Source organism: Pinus tabuliformis, chromosome 5_2 (assembly GCF_031772625.1).
Source record: "Pinus tabuliformis cultivar Carrire ecotype Pingquan chromosome 5_2, CPIR1, whole genome shotgun sequence".
NCBI classification, from domain to species: domain Eukaryota; kingdom Viridiplantae; phylum Streptophyta; class Pinopsida; order Pinales; family Pinaceae; genus Pinus; species Pinus tabuliformis.
Genome location: NC_142306.1, coordinates 401,412,018 through 401,429,498, shown reverse-complemented (window position 1 = coordinate 401,429,498; position 17,481 = coordinate 401,412,018). Strand labels below are relative to the sequence as shown.

At 36.3% G+C, this 17,481-nt stretch overlaps 1 pseudogene; it reads right to left on the bottom strand.

Annotated features, from left to right (window-relative positions):
• Nucleotides 1-10,783: 10,783 nt before the first annotated feature.
• LOC149159199 (polyadenylate-binding protein 2 pseudogene) lies at nt 10,784-14,120 on the bottom strand (annotated as a pseudogene).
• Nucleotides 14,121-17,481: the final 3,361 nt, after the last annotated feature.

Sequence of the window (17,481 nt, the reverse complement as noted above, 5' to 3'; positions counted from 1 at the left end):
GGTCTTCCCGGTGTCAGAATCAGGTGCATGATAGCTTGTTGGAAAGGTCTTTGAGTATAATTTCCAACCCAACTGGAATTTTTTAATTTGGAGTTAATTTTATCTGTCAAAAATCAAATCTCCCAAGACTAGTCAAAAAGTGCCAAATGAGGCTGCCTCAAGGAAGAGTGCTGTTGCAGTCAACTTTTGAATACCTTCCTTAACCCCAAATTTAGCTCATTATAGCTCATTGGAAATCTCTTTGTGTCTAGATATCATTTTACCCATCAAGAAAATCATTTAGCCAACCAATATAGGAGAAAACTTGATTTTCCCAAGGTCACTTCAGAGGTGTCTTTGATTCTCTTGAGGCAACGGTATTCTTGACATTTCTCTCAAACCATGACACCTATGCAAAAAGTGAAGGAGGTTTTTCTTCTTTGGCATGTTTTGGACAAAAATCTCTCTCAGTTTTGAAAAATTCATCTTTTATTGCTCTGGAACATCATTTGAGTGCGACTTGTCCCGATGTGTGAAACAAGGAATTTTGTCGAAATGGAGCGAAACGAAGGGGATAGGGGGCTTCTAAATTCTTGGGGAAATTTTTGGTAGTGGGGAGGGATGTTAGGAAGCAGAGGAAAGTGGAATCTCAGATATTGAGCGAGGGGAAGGGGTCCAAAAGGGCAAAACATAGGCCCAACTTAGAAAATTGCCACGTTGTAGCTAGAAACTAAGGTTTGTGCCAAAATGAGGAATTTGGGGGATCTAAGGGATGGGAAGAATTTGGTAAGGTACTTTAAGGATAGGGGAAGGTGTATGAACATCAGGATACAAGTTTTTTCGATGATTTGACCGTCCAAGAGGAATTGGCTTTCAAAACCCTAGGAGAGGGAAATGACCTTGCCAAGGCACAACTGAAGCATGAACAAGGTGTACAATGAGTCATTAGACACTGAGATGGTAATGAAAACCCTATGAATGATGATAGACTCAGCTGAATGGTGACATGGACTGACATTTGGACAACTTTAGAAGGAGTTAAAGCAAACCCTAGACCTAATGCCTAGTGACAAAATTTTGTTTGAAAACTCTTTGAAATGACAAAATTTGACTTGGAAACTCTAAGACCACTTTGTAAGAGCATATTTGATCACTGGAGGAAGGCTGGAAAGACTGACACTAACAAAACCCATGTCCCAAATCCAAGGGCCTCTCTGTAGACCATGATATTGAACAGGTAACCACTCCACAAGTGTCTAGGACCCATATAACATTTCTTTCAAGAATATTCATCTCTCATGCTATTTTACCAACAACTAGATTCATGCTCCTATTGCAACCAATAGTCTGAGCCATAGCCTTGTTATCCACTGATAAATAGTGTGATTGAAGCTCCTGTTATTACCAACATTTTGAGGCATACCCCTATTGATGTCACAACAATGTTCCCTCTCACTGAGAGAGGAGTTATTCACTAGTCCATGTTTGTCTATGAAATATACAAACTTTTCCTGAGAGAAAGGCTTTGTGAGAATGTCATCCATCTGCTCATTAATGGAGACATACTAGAGCCTCACCACTCCCTTATGTACCATATCACGAATAAATTGGTACTTGATATTAATATGTTTTATCGTAGCATGAAACACTATATTGTTTGTGAGCTTCACATAACTTTGACTATCACAAAACAACATAGTTGATTCAAGCATCTGGTCGAATAAGCCACATTGTAGCTTATGAATCCATACTCATTCACAATGTGCAACAAGCTACAATATACTTTGCTTCTGTAGTACCAAGTTCAAAAAAGGTGTACTTTTTGTAATGCCCTGTAATAATAATAATAATAACAATAATAATAATAATGTTTCTGATAAATGAAAAAACATAAACGAGTGTCGTAATTAGAATGAATAAGAAAAGTCAGTAGGATAACAAGGCGAAAGAGATGGTATATATATAATACAAAGATTAATAAAATAGGTGATCTATGTGTGTGTGTGTGTCTATATATATATTTAATGTAAGGGGCACATATAAATGAGTGGTAGAAGAGTGGATACAAATAGTAAAACATAGATAAATAAAGATATGATATAATGATCAAAGAATAAATGAATGAAAGAATGCTTCTCATCTCGTTTTCCAACATTAAATAGAACCAACTATTCTAAAATTGGTAAGGGGATTGGAAAGAGATCCACATGTTCACAATCCATGTGTCTGTTATGAATCCAACTCACAAAAAGATAGAAAATATAAATCAACGTCTTAGGATTCAGCCTCTTCGTGGGGGAACCTCCTTTACATTACACAAATGAAGAATTCCTGGATGATACAAATGACAAGACCTCCTTTCTATATATAGGAGTCTAAGGGGTCATAATATAATTAGAGCCGACATAACAATAATAATGTAAGGGCACAATAATAATAATAGTGGGCTTCTATGGGGAACAATAATAACAATATGGGGACTACATGGGAAAAACAATATAATAAGGGGGTTATAATAATAACAATAAGGGGTTACACTAGTAGTATAGGGACCAAACATGCCCCTCTCCTTCAAAAAGTGTTGTCCTCAATGCTTGAGTAGTTCTTGATGCTTTTGTATAAAATATTTGTCCTCCCATGTGGAATATTCAGCAGGTAAGTTCTTCCACTTGATGAGATACTTTGAAATTGATCGATTTCATAGATGTAAGGTTCTTGTTTCTGTGACTACTCCAGGCTCCAATATGATTTTTCCTTCCTCGTCAAGTTCTGGCAATATTGTTTGAACTGAGATGTTTTGCAACTTTTGAATGATTGGCCACACTTCTTCGCCCTTCTTACATTCTTACCTTGTTTCGTTTATCCAATTTGGTTGGATAATATAAATGGCACACAACAATGCTTCTACATATTTCATAATATTTGGTATCAAAGCTTTGGATTCTCGGGTTTCGCTGCTCCAAACAGGTCATCGTGGCATTTTCGCTATAATTTTTTTCTGCAATGTGTGAGAAGCTAAAAAAGTAACCCATTTGAGACGAAATACCTCTAAAATTAGGCTTAGGTGGGTTTTTAATGGATATGTATGGATCTTGAATACAATGAACCACACTATTTAAAAAAAACATATAATGAAAATTAAATTTGCTAGGAAAATATTTTTTTTTAAGAAATAATATCATTACAAAAAGAATTCTTAAAAAAAATACAACAACAAAAACAAACTATTGAAAATTAAATTTCCTAGAAAGAAATTATTTTAAAAATTATATCTTTACGAAACCAATAAAACTAGAATTCATATATATATAAAATTAAATTTGCTAAAGGGAAACTTTTTAGAAATAATATCATTACAAAAACTATAAATATCCAATAATACTAATATTTTTTTGATTAAAAAAAAATATCTAAACACACACACAAACACATATTACTGGATGGTGTTGAGGCCTCGAAAATCGCTGCCACAACAAAGGGGAAACCACCCGGTCCGGACCTTAGTACAGCTCCTTTTCCGTTTGGAATAATGGCTCCGACTGGGGATAATGGGACCAGTTTCCCAATAATGGATAAAAGTGGGATGGATGAGTAACTTATGATGTATGATGGTGATAAGCTAACAACTAAAACTATCAGCGAAATATATTAACTATAATCTAATCCCGGGATTTATCAATCTTTTTAAAGCGTAGCGTTTGATAATCTGTGCTTTAAGGCAGGCATATAGATGACTCTAACACTAAAGCATAGATGTTTAAACCATTTAAGATTGCTCTGCATAATTAGTTATGCAGAGCGATACTAGCGAATTACTACACATTGTCATTCATATCATTGCTACATGCATGATTAAAAGAAAGGGCATATCACAAAACATCCAATAGTGGAATGAAATGAAGATTTGCTGTTACAGCGCATACATGTATTCAACAATAGCAAAAATAATAACACAGCAATTCATATGAGAGGAAAGAGGACAGATGCAGATAAAAGTACCATGTAAGCCGCTCAACAATCCATTATATAAATCGCTATGTCGCAGTCCTTTCTTCAAACCAGAAAGCATTCCAAACAAGAGACAATAGTGCGCAATTGCATAAAACAACCTTCTTGTCAAATTAAGGACTATCGGTCGAGTTTCATAAAAGAATATAGACTGAAGCACAGTAGTGAAAACTTCAGCCTTTAAGTCTATTAAAAAAATTTACGACCCTTTCCAAAACAATGAAAGGGTCTATAAATACTAATCTAATCTAAATATCTAAGAAAAAACTGAAAAGCTATTAAATTGGCATCAATAAATATTTTCCATCTTTTTTGGCGATCTGGCAGTCGGCAGCAATGCTTCATTCGGTGGGCTCTTTGCCTTTAAACCTCAGCTGACATATCACCAGCATTGGCTCTACTTCCGGTGGAGTGTTGAGACACGAAGTGAGCTGGGCATCATATGTGGCATCCTTAATGTTGGGGATCAGGCATCCGAGAGCATATGTTAAACACTTGAGGGTCGACCTTTGAGTGTGTGGCTTGATTAGAAAGAGCCAATATGCGTCGGAGGTTAAAGTATTTACTCCAGCAATTAACTTTCTCTTTTCCTCTAGTTCATGATAATTTGTTTGTTCAATCATGTTCGCCGTGGTTATGCTTCCAGGTGTGCACTGAGAGATCATGTTGGCCAAATAGAGTGTATTGTTGACTAAATCAACAATATTGTTAGCAATCAATTTACACCTTGAAGCTGCCCTTTCCGCTTTCATCATCTGAGTGTTCCATTCCATGAAGAGTATGTCTTTGTATGTTTCATAGATTCTAGGCAAGTTCGCTGCCTTCCCCACATCAGAATCTTGCCAATCAAGATATTCGGCTATAGTTTCTTCGGCTTGATCCAGCTCATTTCTAGCCCTTTCTATCTACTTACATACTGTTGTAGATATTTCACATAATGGCTCAACCTCGGTAAGTTGTCGGCATAGGAGTCTAACCAGAGATATTAATGCGCCATTTATTTCAGCTGCTTCTGCTATGAAAGTCTCTACTTTCTTGGTGCCTTTGATATCTTCGAGCTGTGCTAACAGTTGAGCGATTTGCTCATCCTTTGACTTCGTCATTAGCTCATTTGCCGCTCTCAATTGTGCCAATGCCTCCGTTAATTCTTTCTGCTTCTGGATTGCGCTCTGGTCAATCCTCTGTTTTCCAGTTTGCAGTTGCTGGGTCAATATATTGTTTTCTTGCTGTTGTGTCAGCAACTGCTCTTCTACCTGCGCTGCCTTGTTCTTCGCCTCTGCTAGTTCTGCTTGTAATGCACCAATTTCCTGGTCCTTGGTCTTTAATAGAAGACTTACCTCCGATGCTTTGTCAATAGTCGCTACGGAATAAGCTCCCACATACTGCGACAACTTTGTCAGATCATCGGAGGTGTTACACAGTAATTTGTCACCATCCCTATTACTCCTCTTGTCGTACCTTGGAGGACTCATTCCGGGAGTTATAAGAAGTGACAAGGGCTAAAAACACTTGCATTATGTTCCCCTGAGTATGTACTCCATGTTCCCTGAAGACACCTTCTGCAGATCATCCCTAAAAAGTGCTCTTTTTCCATTGGCGCAAGTCCACAGTATCCTACCCGCGCCAATGATGGAGATCCTCAAAAGAGGGCGCGACCATTGGCGCTCTGTCTCAGAGCAACGATTGCGCCAACCAAATTTAGTCATGCTTTTTGCCTTAATGCACATCCGACTGTTGTTTCCTTCATTACATGGAGCTTTTCTGAGGATAGAAAATCAGTCTTTTGTCGAGCTTTATCCATCTTTATGGCTTTTGCTAATTCCACAAAAGGTGTCTCGGTTCATCGCATCCTCATCCCTTCTCCATCTATATAAGCTTGTCATTATGCATTGGACAAGCTAGTGCTAGTGCAAGAGAGAGTGTTGGTGTTAGTGTTATGCTAGTGATTTGGTAATTGAGTTATAGTAGTGATGATTATTGGTCATGGAGAGAATGCTAATGAGTGCTAGAGAGGTTATGTTGCCGGAGAGGAGTTGCATGTCAAGACACATATAGTTACTCACCCAGCCAGGAGAAGGGTCGACGTCAAAACAATGGTTGTAACTTTTCCTGTTCATTAATTGATGAGCGACTGCTATTATAGTTCCAATCTCATTATCTGTCATGGTGATATGTTGATTTATTTCCTTTCTGACTGAAATATAGTTGTGCCTTGGTAGTTTTTATGTTGGTATTTGTCTCTTCCTTTGCATGTGCAGGTATTCATTATGATCTGTTGAAGCAAGGGATCGAGGATATCAACTCTGCTTCAATCATAGCGTTGGGCTCCAGGTTAGTCTTCTTGATTCACCTTTGATGCATAACTAGGAACTTGCGTAGCAGCGTGGTTTGTTTGTGGCTAGTTATGTGATAGGCTAGTGGGATCGCCTCTGTCCGCAGAGGGGATTTACCTTACCAACAGGAGGGGTCCAATTCCTCCTTCCAGACTACATTCCCCGTGACTGTTTGCTCAGGAAAGATGGAAGGTTGATCAAGCCTTCGTCTCTTCCTTGAGCGCTTAACAATTGCTTTGTGCCTAGGGCTGTAGAAAACGTCCAGGGGAGGAATATCTTCCACCTGGAGCACAATCTGATCGGAAGGGTCTTTGGTGATTACCTCGACATCCTTTGAAGTGGGTGGGCCGCTGGTTCCGCTTAGAACCTGAGAAGAAGTGGTGTCTGGTCCGTCGCTTGTCTTAGAGGTGTCTGTGTCTTTGGAGCCTTCCTTTCCACTGATAATGGAATCGAATTGATTCCATTGTTTAAGCAATTCAGGATCTATGGAGGTCTGTTTGTGTTGCTCCGTCTGGGATTTACTCTTCTCCTTTTCTTGTTCCAACCTCTTCTGCTCCTCCAGCTCTTTCCGTTGTTGCTCCTCTAACTCCTTTCTCTGTTTCTCTTCTTGCTCTCTTCTTTGCTTATCTGCTAATTCCTTTTTCTGCCTATCTGCCAGTTCTTTCTTTTGTTTTTCTTCTTCTTCCGCTGTTCCTCCATCTGCTTCTGCTTTCTCTGTTCTTGTTCCTTCTGCTCTTTCTGCTGCTTTTCCATTTGCTCCTTCTTTTGCCTTTCAGATTGCTCCTTTCTCTGCTTCTCTGCCTGCTGCTTCTTTTGCCTTTCCTCCTGTTGTTTCTTTTGTTCCTTAGTTATAACAGGAGGTTGGCTTGTCTGTTTCCGACCAGGCTCGCTTGAGGAGGACGCTGAGGTTAATGACAATAAATCTAGAGGCAGAGTTTGCAACCTCTGCTCTCTAAGTTTATTGAACTCAGTTAAATTCTCATCATTGTATTTCATCCTGGCAAGCTCTTTGGTTTGGCTTATTGTATCGGCAGCTACGAACAGGTCATCAAACTCATCCTCTTGATGGTCAATCTTTGTCAGTTTGGCCTGTTCTAGGGCAATGAAAGCAGTCTTCCTTGGATCATAGAGTCTGGCTGGCATAGTGGGCAGGGATAAAGCTTGCATCTTTATAGCCTCCTTTTCTGCATGCTGAAGATTATGCAAAGTAAAAACACCCATCCTCAAGGGAAAAGGGGGCCAGCCCCTCTTCTTCTCTTTCTTGAGAGTTTGGGTTACACTCTTGGCCATAATTTGGTAGGAGATCTCTCGGGCTAACAGTTTGTCTGGAACATATAGAGGGAGAACATGCGGCTTGGCTTGGCTCCCATAAACCCTAATATAGGTAAAATGCTCTTCTCCAAACCAACCTGCTACAGCTGGTAAGTCGAAGGAAGCGAGATAGGAAATTTTGGGAATAGGCCGATCAAAAATGGAATAATGAATGGGAATCATAAAACCATTGCAAATTTGATACAAATGGTCCTTGTAAGAGGACTTCCACAGTTTCTGATGATACAAATGAATGGGCGAAGGGTCTTGGGTGGTCCATCTCCAACCGAGGATGGGAAACTCAGAGTTAAAACACAATGTGTCCATAATGTAGGCACTATAATAAAATGGGGGGATTTTCCTTTCGGTGACTACAGATTTAGCTCTAAAATCCCGAACAGCTATAGTCAACTTATCAGAAAGAATGGTGGCCCAATCCATGATTATACTATTAACAGCGGCCTCCATCAGGGGAACCATTTCTATATCAAAATTGGCAGAGTCATGTAATCCCCATAGCCTACACATCATAATTCCCGCATAGCAATAGGGAGAAGCCAAAGAATAAACGGAGTACTTACCCGAGCTTTCGTGCTTGTGTTTGGCCAGGTTCTACCTCCAATCCCGAATGGGCTCGGATGGTACTTCATTTTCAGCTGCAAACTTCTCCACGAAGTCTTTGTTGTAGATTTTCTCTAGCTCAGGCAAATGATACATTTGCCTTAGGTGCTCTGGCTTAAACGACCCGAAAATCCGTCCGTCTCTTGTGTGGAGCGTTCTGTCAATGATTGGAATTTCCTCGATTTCCCATCGCACTACATTAGTGTAGGGAAGGACTTGCTCTCTGGTCGCTATTCTGTGAAGAAAGGAATCAGCCAACTCTTTGAGAGTTGCATCGGACTTTTTGAGTGAGTCCGCAGTAGCCTCTGTCACTGAAACTTCCGGTTGCTCAACTTCTAATAAATTATATGTGCCCTGCCATGTAGTCTTGTTAAGACCAGTGCACGTAGTGTCTGAAATGAGGCCTTTCTTCTTATCTGCGGCAGCTTGACCTGCTACAGGTGTAATAGCAGAGCCCATAGTCCTCTTGGATCTTTTCCCCATCATGTTCAAGCTTCTCTCAAAAGACGAATTCTACACAATTGCAAGAGAAATCGTAACAACACAATAACAATGACACTTCACGGCGGGATAGATATATCATTTGAAGCGTGCTAAGATTAATTTTCAAAAGTGGCTGCGGATCCAATCGCTGAGAGGATATTGCAGATGCATTAATGGTGATTTGAGGCCTGCTACCCATTAAATGTGATGATTACACCGTTATCCGGGTGAATGACTCCCTTAAGCGTGCAACAGATATTCTGGCGGTTAAGCGCAGGTGTTCGTTAATCGAAGGGGCAAAATCTTTTAAATACACACGCATTACCTTATCCCTTGCATTTAACGGCATTTTGGGATTCGCGCTTTGTCAACCGGATATGAATATAAAATTAAAGCTTTAAGTAATGGCTTTTAAGAATGCTGACCACCGATGAGTGATATCGCATCGCTTCGGTGAATAAGTGCTGCACAATTATCACCAAAAGATCTTGCCGACAGCCGATAAGCGATATCGCATTGGGCTAGCGCATGGTAACAGAGCTAGGTGCATATAAAGTGGTTCGGGGGTTACCGATTGCGATATCGCATCGCATCGGGGGTAGGAACCGGGTGCCTTACTAAAGTGCATGGAATTCTGCCGACGGCCGATAGCGATATCGCATCGGGTCGGGATTTATAACATAAAGTGGTTCCACATGAGGTATCGCCGATAGCCGATCGCCGATATCGCATCGCGTCGGGGCATGAGTTATGTGCCGTTACTTGGTGTGCATGTAACATTGCCAATCGCCGATAGCGATATCACATCGGCGGAGACCAAAATGCCACTTGAATGCATCTCTCATGTTATTGCGATATGCGATCTTGTGATCGCTTTATCGCAATAACAAAAGATTATTTATTATTTGAAACATTAATATTCAAAAAGGCCTAAATACATGAAAACTCATTTGATTATCCGGCCTTTTTTGAACATACAAGAATTGATGCCAAATTTTTTTTAAAAGGGACCCATTCCATATGTTAATTTTTTTGTAAATAAGAATGATATGAAATGGGGGGTTGTTGTAGGGCACAAGAGATGGTTATAAAAGAGGATAGCTAAATTAGAAACCACTCACAGGCAAGATGTGTAAGCTATAGCTATAAGAAAATGATGGATTATGTTGCACTGCCAATTCGATTAAGTAACTTAAGTGATGAGATTGTAGCATTTATGTTCTCACATCTTTTAGCTTAGCCCAAGCAACATAAATAGGTTTTCCAGCAACAACTTTTCCATTCATTTCTATCATAGCTAGGCATGCTTGAAAAGGAGATGAGAATGCCATAAATCCTGAACATTCACTGTGTCCATTAAAGTCCTCCATTACCTTGGATAAAGCAATTGTGCCATAAATAGAGAACAACTCTCTCAACTTGTTATCATCAATATTATCATCCAATACTTTAAATAAAGAGTTGTTCCATATTTACAACATACCATTACTTGCCTTAATTTTCTTTCATTTAAATTTTGGAAGGAATTTACTGCATCATCTACATTCTCAAAATTAGAAAATACAAAACGCTTTTGAATTTCATTTACACACCAAACTAATATCTCAAATCCTCATCATTCCTCATCATTCATTGAGTCTGATAAATTCTTAACAAAAACATTATTAAACTTTGGCATTTCCATTTTATCATTCTAGCTGCTCCTTTTTCATGAATGGACCAACATAAACTCGTTCCCCACTGAGACTGATAAATTCTTAACAAAAACATTATTAAACTTTGGCATTTCTATTTTATCGTTCTGGCTGCTCCTTTTTAATGAACGGACCAACATAAACCAGTTCGCCATTGATAAACTGACCATTCAAATATTTTATTGCATCTACTGTTTTATCAAGATTCTTAACGAATATTTTAGCTAATACAAATTTGCTCATCAAGATTCTTAACAAATATTTTAGCTAATACAAAGTTGCTGATGCTCGGGTCATGGGGTGAGTACATTATCCGAATAGGGTTTCCATTAAGGGGTGTAGGATTCAAGAAACTTAAAGCCTCGCTAGCATTTTCAGCCAAGCTGTAATGGACGTAGGCGTATCCAGAGGAGTGTTGGTAATGGCATCTCTGCAGATGTGAACAGTGAGCACCGGGCCAAGCCGCCCAAAGAGATCATACATCTGGGCCGCGGTAACATTGGGCTCCAAATCCCCCACATACAGAGATTTAGGTAGTAATTGGTTGTTGTTGCCATTATCAATTGCTAGGTATTGCTGCGAAACACGGTGTTCTGCTGGTTGGATTTAAATCTTTGCCATTGCTCTTTGCTCTCTGATACTTGGAAAAGCAGAAAGCACAACTTCCCAAATGCCAACTCAATCGAAATAAAAGTCCAAACCCAATTCAACCGAAATACCAGTTAAACCTAAATAAAAACAGAAATCCATCCACGGCTGGTGTAGGTCAAAAATCCACCGATGGAGAATGAAAACCGCTTATTTCTCTACCGCGGGTGAAGATGACATCGATTTTCATGAATGTCTTTCTTCACTAGGCATGTGGAGAGGGATAAATATGTGGCGGATCGGATTTTCGAAATAGGTGCAAGGTTAGGTTTTCTCTTCATTGGTGGGCATCCTAATTTTCATAAGATTGAATAGCAAAATCAATCCTGACAATTCAAAACAGACTGGGAGAATCATGGTTTCAGGTTTATTAGTTTCTTCATACCCGTGAATACTTGACTAATTAAATAAATATATTATTGAATATATTAAACATTAAAGACTAAATATATTAATTAAATAAATATGTTATTTAATACACAAAATATATATAAAATGAAGGATGTACCATGAAGGATATATGGTAACCTCTAGTGATTTATTTTTTAAATTATTATTATTATTATTATTTTAAATCGTTTATTTTTTATTTAATAATATTTTTTCTAATTTTCTTCACTTTTTATATATATTTTTTTGAAACTTTATTAATTAATCATTATTTTATTAAAGAAAACTTAATAAATAGAAATATATTTATACAAATTCAATAATAATTGATGGATGAAGTTTGTTTTACCATAAAAGCTCATGTTTAAATATAGCCTTAAGTGCTTTTTCACTTCTATTAGAGCCTTTCTATATAGTTAATATACAATTAAATTTATTTTAGTTTTATACATAATATCGATTTTTCCTTAAAAAGAAATATTTTAGGCTCAAACCATAATTAAAATTATTTTAGTTTTTATACATAAGATTACCTTTTCCTCAAAAGAAATATTTTATGCTCAAAGCATAGGAAATGAGACATGTTGTTTATATAAATCTTCTCTCTCTCAAGAAGCATCTTCTTCCATTAGACTCTTCCACTTGTTGAGGTATTATAATACAAGCTTTTCCTCATTATTCAATGTGACAATCATGCCACTAGTTCCAATGGCCCTTTAATAGGGAAGCAAAGTGATCAAACTAATGAAAGTAACAAAAAGATGCCACTGTATAGCTCTATGTGTCATATAATATACAAGAGAATAGTGAAACTACTTGGTATGTAAAAATGCATGAGATAAATTGAGACAAGAGGAACTATTAGGGAGAATCATGAACACCTATTATGTGAATAAGCTTTGAGGGCATTTCTTTATGGCTTTGATCTTATTCGTTAGCTACAATTTGGTTTCTTCTCACAAAATCTATGGGGGATTATCTTGGTAATGGATAAGAATATCTAAGTGATGAAATGGAACATGTAGCATAAAAAATAAAAGGCCTTGTTATTTAAAAAATGTATTGATTTTAATTAATAAAAAAAATATAAAATTAAAACTAATTAAGTGATAAAATCTAACGGTATTGGAAACATATATATTACATTTTGCATCACACAAAACATGTCATCATTAGAAAAAGTCAAAATTTAAATAGTTACATGGCTTTTATTAATAGAAATTATATTTTTAGAAAGTCTATTCATATTATTATATTTCATATTTTTTCAATATTATTCATTGTGGAAGTATCTCTAATCATCCCTAATTCCCACAACTGTTATCTAGCACATGCCTTGAAAGTATTTAGCTTTCTTGGCTGGAAAATGATACAGTTGTGGAAACCCTATTATCATTCTTGTTGCCCTTTGCTAAGAAGTTAATGGCCACTTAGAAATAATGTTATAGCTTCATTGGGTGCCCTTCAACTAATTTCAAATTATCTAAATCATATAAACTAATATGATCAATTGTGTCATACCAATGCACAATTAACTTATCATATGATGTAAACATGTAACTAAACCAATTTAGTAATCATCTTTCAAATCTAATTAAATAATTAAGTATTCATTCCTTTTCCAAATAGAAACTATTAAAGATTGAAGTGCTTACAAGTTACAGCTAGTGTGGTAGTGAGTAGTGGTTATTATCTTCCCCGCCTCCTTTTACATGAAAGATAACTAACTCACCTAGAAAGAGGAAAGAAAGATAATTAAATAAATGAGTAAAATATAACTATGATGCAAGACTAAAATCTAGTGCCATGCTAATTGGATGGTTTCGTCTAACGACGCTTATACATGGAGAAAGTGGTAGTAATAGTAATTGGATTGTGAGAAATTTTCCAGCAACAAGTTTTCCATTCATTTCTACCTTAGTTTGCGATGCTTGTAAAGGAGATGAAAATGCCACAAACCCTGAACCTTTACTGTATCCATGAAAGTCTCTCATTACCTTGCATGAAGTGATTGTGCCATAAATAGAGAATAGTTCTTTCAACTTGTTGTCATCCAAATATTTTAAATAAAAATTTAATCCATATTGCCTCCTCAATTCAGATTTATTCAATGGCCTTCCAACATACCATTCCTTACCATCAATTGTTTTCCATTTAAATTCTCAACGCAGATTGCGGCATCATCTCCATTCTCAAAATTAACAAATCCAAAACACTTTGAATTACCTGCGGCATCGCTAATCACTTTGGCACTTGTAATTGGTCCGTACACACTAAAGTAATATCTCAAATCCTCATCTTTCATTGACTCTGATAAATTCTTAACAAAAACTTCAGTGAACTTGGTGTTTCCATTTTCTCGTTCTCGCTGCTCCTTTTTCATGAATGGAGCAACATAAACCCGTTCCCCATCGATAAACTGACCATTCAAATATTTTATTGCATTTTGCACTCCCTCTTCATGTTCATAAATCACAAATCCATATCCTTTGGATTGCCCTGATGCATCTGTTGCAATATTAGAAGAGAGAATGGGCCCACACATAGCGAAAGTACGATAGAAAGCATCTTCGCCTACTGTTCTATCAAGATTCTTTACAAAAATTTTAGCTGATACAAAGTTACGGATGCTGGGGTCATGGGGTGAGTACATTACCCGAATATGGTTTCCATTAAGGGGCGCAGAATTCAATAAACGTAAAGCCTCACTAGCATCTATAATTGACATAAGCGTATCCCAGAGAAGTGTTGGTAGTGGCATCTCTGCATATGTGAACAGTGAGCACCGGGCCAATCCGCCCAAAGAGATCATATATCTGGGCCTCGGTCACATTGGGCTCCAAATCCCCCACATACAGAGATTTCGGCAGTAATCGATTGTTGTTGCCGTTAGCAACTGCTTGTTGATGTTGTGCGACACGGTGTTCTGCTGATTGGACTTGATTTTGTGCCATCGCCTCTCTACTCACTGACCCCGGAAAAGCAGAAAGCACAACTTCCTAACGCCAACTCAACGGAAATAAAAATCCAAACCCAATTCAACCGAAATAATCGAAACCACAGCAGGTGTAGATCGCAAAATCAAAACCGCTTATTTCTGTACAACAGGCGAAGATTATATCGATTTTCCACGCTGAAAATAGACTTCAACGCTGAAACATTCCACTTCGATTCAATATGGAAAGGTATAATTGTGAGAGTGCCGCACCAATTCTTCTATAAATATGTTTTAGGTTTTCTCTTCATGGGTCGGCGCCGTATTTTTCACAACATTGAATGGAAGAGAAACATGGTTTTACATTTCTTAATTGCCGTGAAACATGGTGTGACGTTTCTTAGTTTTTTCATAACCGTGAATGCTCGAGTAATTAAATAAATATATTAATAAATAATAAATATATTACTGATTAAAGAGTATAATTATATTAATTGAATAACACATAAAGAGAATAATTAAATTAATTAAATAAATACGTTATTTAAGAGATAAAATATATATTTAATAAAAAGTTTAATGTAATGTTAGTGATTTTATTGTTATTTATTAATAATTTTATTAATTAAAATTAAATTTTTGGTTTTTTTTCTCAAATTTTGTTAACATTACTTTAGTTTTGCTTTTTATTAATAATAATGGTTAAAATTTATTTCAGATTTATATATTTTTATTGAAATGTAGTTAATTAACGATTATCATGTTAAATCAAAAATAATAAAATTAAATGTGTTTATACAAATTGAATAATAATTTATAGATCAATATTCTTTTACGATGAAAGCTCTAGCATAAATAGTCTTAAGCGCCTTTTCACCAAAGGTCATTATGTTTAGTGGTGCCTCTCTACATAATTAATATATAATTAAAATTATATATATATATATATATATATAAAAGATTACATTGCTTTCAAAAGAAATATTTTATGCTCAAAGCATAGGTAATGAGGGATGTTAACAAAAATCCTCTGTCTCCCGAGAAACACCTTCCATTAGGCCCTTCAACTTGTTGAGGTATTTTTTAATTACTTAAGAACATAATCAATTTTCTTCACAACTTGAGTGAGTTTCTTCACAAATTGATATGGACCATAGAACTCGGGGCCTAACTTGTTTTTCCCATATATTTTTAACGATAATTGTTTGTAAGGTTTGAAACTTCACATACACCCAATCTACTTAAATTTTATTTCTAAACTACATTGGTCATCTTGCTACTTCGTGTGGTTTCTTGCAATATTTAAGTTTTCCTTTAGTGTTCGAGCAACCTTTTAGTTATCCTCAAATTGATTCTTTATTGTTGGAATTTTTATATTATTTAAGGTTAACTCTTTCCATTTAGGGGGTGTATAATCATAGAGAGATTGAAATGACATTAGTTTTATTGAAACGTGATAAGTGGAATTCTACCACCATGGTGTTAGATGTAACTATTCAAACCATTTTTTTGTTAATCTCTTACAAAATGACAGAGATATGCTTCCAAACATCTATCGACAATTTCATATTGGTCACATGTTTGGGGTGGTATGCTAACCTCACGTTGAGGGATGTCCTCATTTGTTTGAAAAAACCTTTAGAAAAGTTTCCTTTAAATTTGGTATCCCTATCACTCACAATGATCTTCGGAAATCCATGCAATTTGTAATTATTTTTGCAAAATATTTTGGCAATTTGTTTTGCTCAGTTTGATCTCTTGTTCATCTTTCAGTGCAATTGATACAACTACTTTATTTATGAATCGTGGTAATTACTTGTGAATATATATTATATTTCTTTTATCTTCATCAAACAATCACACTTTAGAAATTCAACTAATAACCATGAAATTAAAATGTATTTATCACAATGTGTGAGAGATAGAGATATGTGTGTGATAAGTCCTTTTGTAAAATGAAAAGGTTCGAGTGTATTTAATACCCAATATATACAAGAGACATGTTTCTTAAATAAAATCATATATCTTTGTAAATTAGATTCTAGTAAGTTTTTACATTCTCATATTTGTTAAAGTGTTGAAGATCACGTAAATAATGGCGACGAGTAACTCTTTGTAAGTAAATTTATTTACTTTTTGTTCTTATTACATATTTTATGAAAATACTTGCTTAAATTATTACGAGTAATAAATGATAGTAAATATGTTATTTACCATAGTATGGACTATCAAAGATCTTAATTTTAGGTTTTCTCGTTGATTTCCTTTCTTTTAGTTTTCCTTCGTTTGTTTCGAAATATCATTTTCTTTCGTGTTTTTACATAATATTATAAATACATCAAGGATTATGAATATTGACTATAATTGCATTCTTCAACACTCCCTCTTAACTTGGTAGGTATTCATAATGATTATCCAAATGTTTTCTATGTACATGAACTTTCTAAAACAAAGGTAAATCTCATCGATAACACCTTTATCTAAGTCAATACCCCTGACCTACATGAGCATCATCATAAATGTGTACCACAACTTTGGTTAGCTGTTAGGCCCCTATACTACTAGTGTAACCCCTTATTGTTATTAGTATAACCCACTTATTATATTGATGTACCCAGGTAGTGCCCATATTGTTACTATTGTGCCGCATAGAAGGCCACTATTGTTATTATTGTGCCCTTACATTATTATTGTTATGTCAGCTCTGATTATGTTAAACCCCTTAGACTCCTATATATAGAAAGGAGGTCTTTTCATTTGTATCATCCAAGAATTGTTCATTTATGTAATGTAAAGGAGGTTTCCCCCTCGAAGAGGCTGAATTCTAAGGTGTTGATCTATCTTTTCTATCTTTTCTTGAGTTGGTTTCATAACATTTGGTATCAGAGCTTTGGATTCTAGGGTTTCGCTACTCCAAAAAGGTCATTGTGGCATTTTCGCTATAACTTTTTTTCTTTGACGTTTCAGAAGTCGTAAAAAAAATTCATTTGATAAGAAGTCGCGCTGAACCTTGGGTCCGAATTTCAGAGCTTTTCGTGCGATATTTGCGGAGATATGATCTGAGGAATTTGGTCTTTTT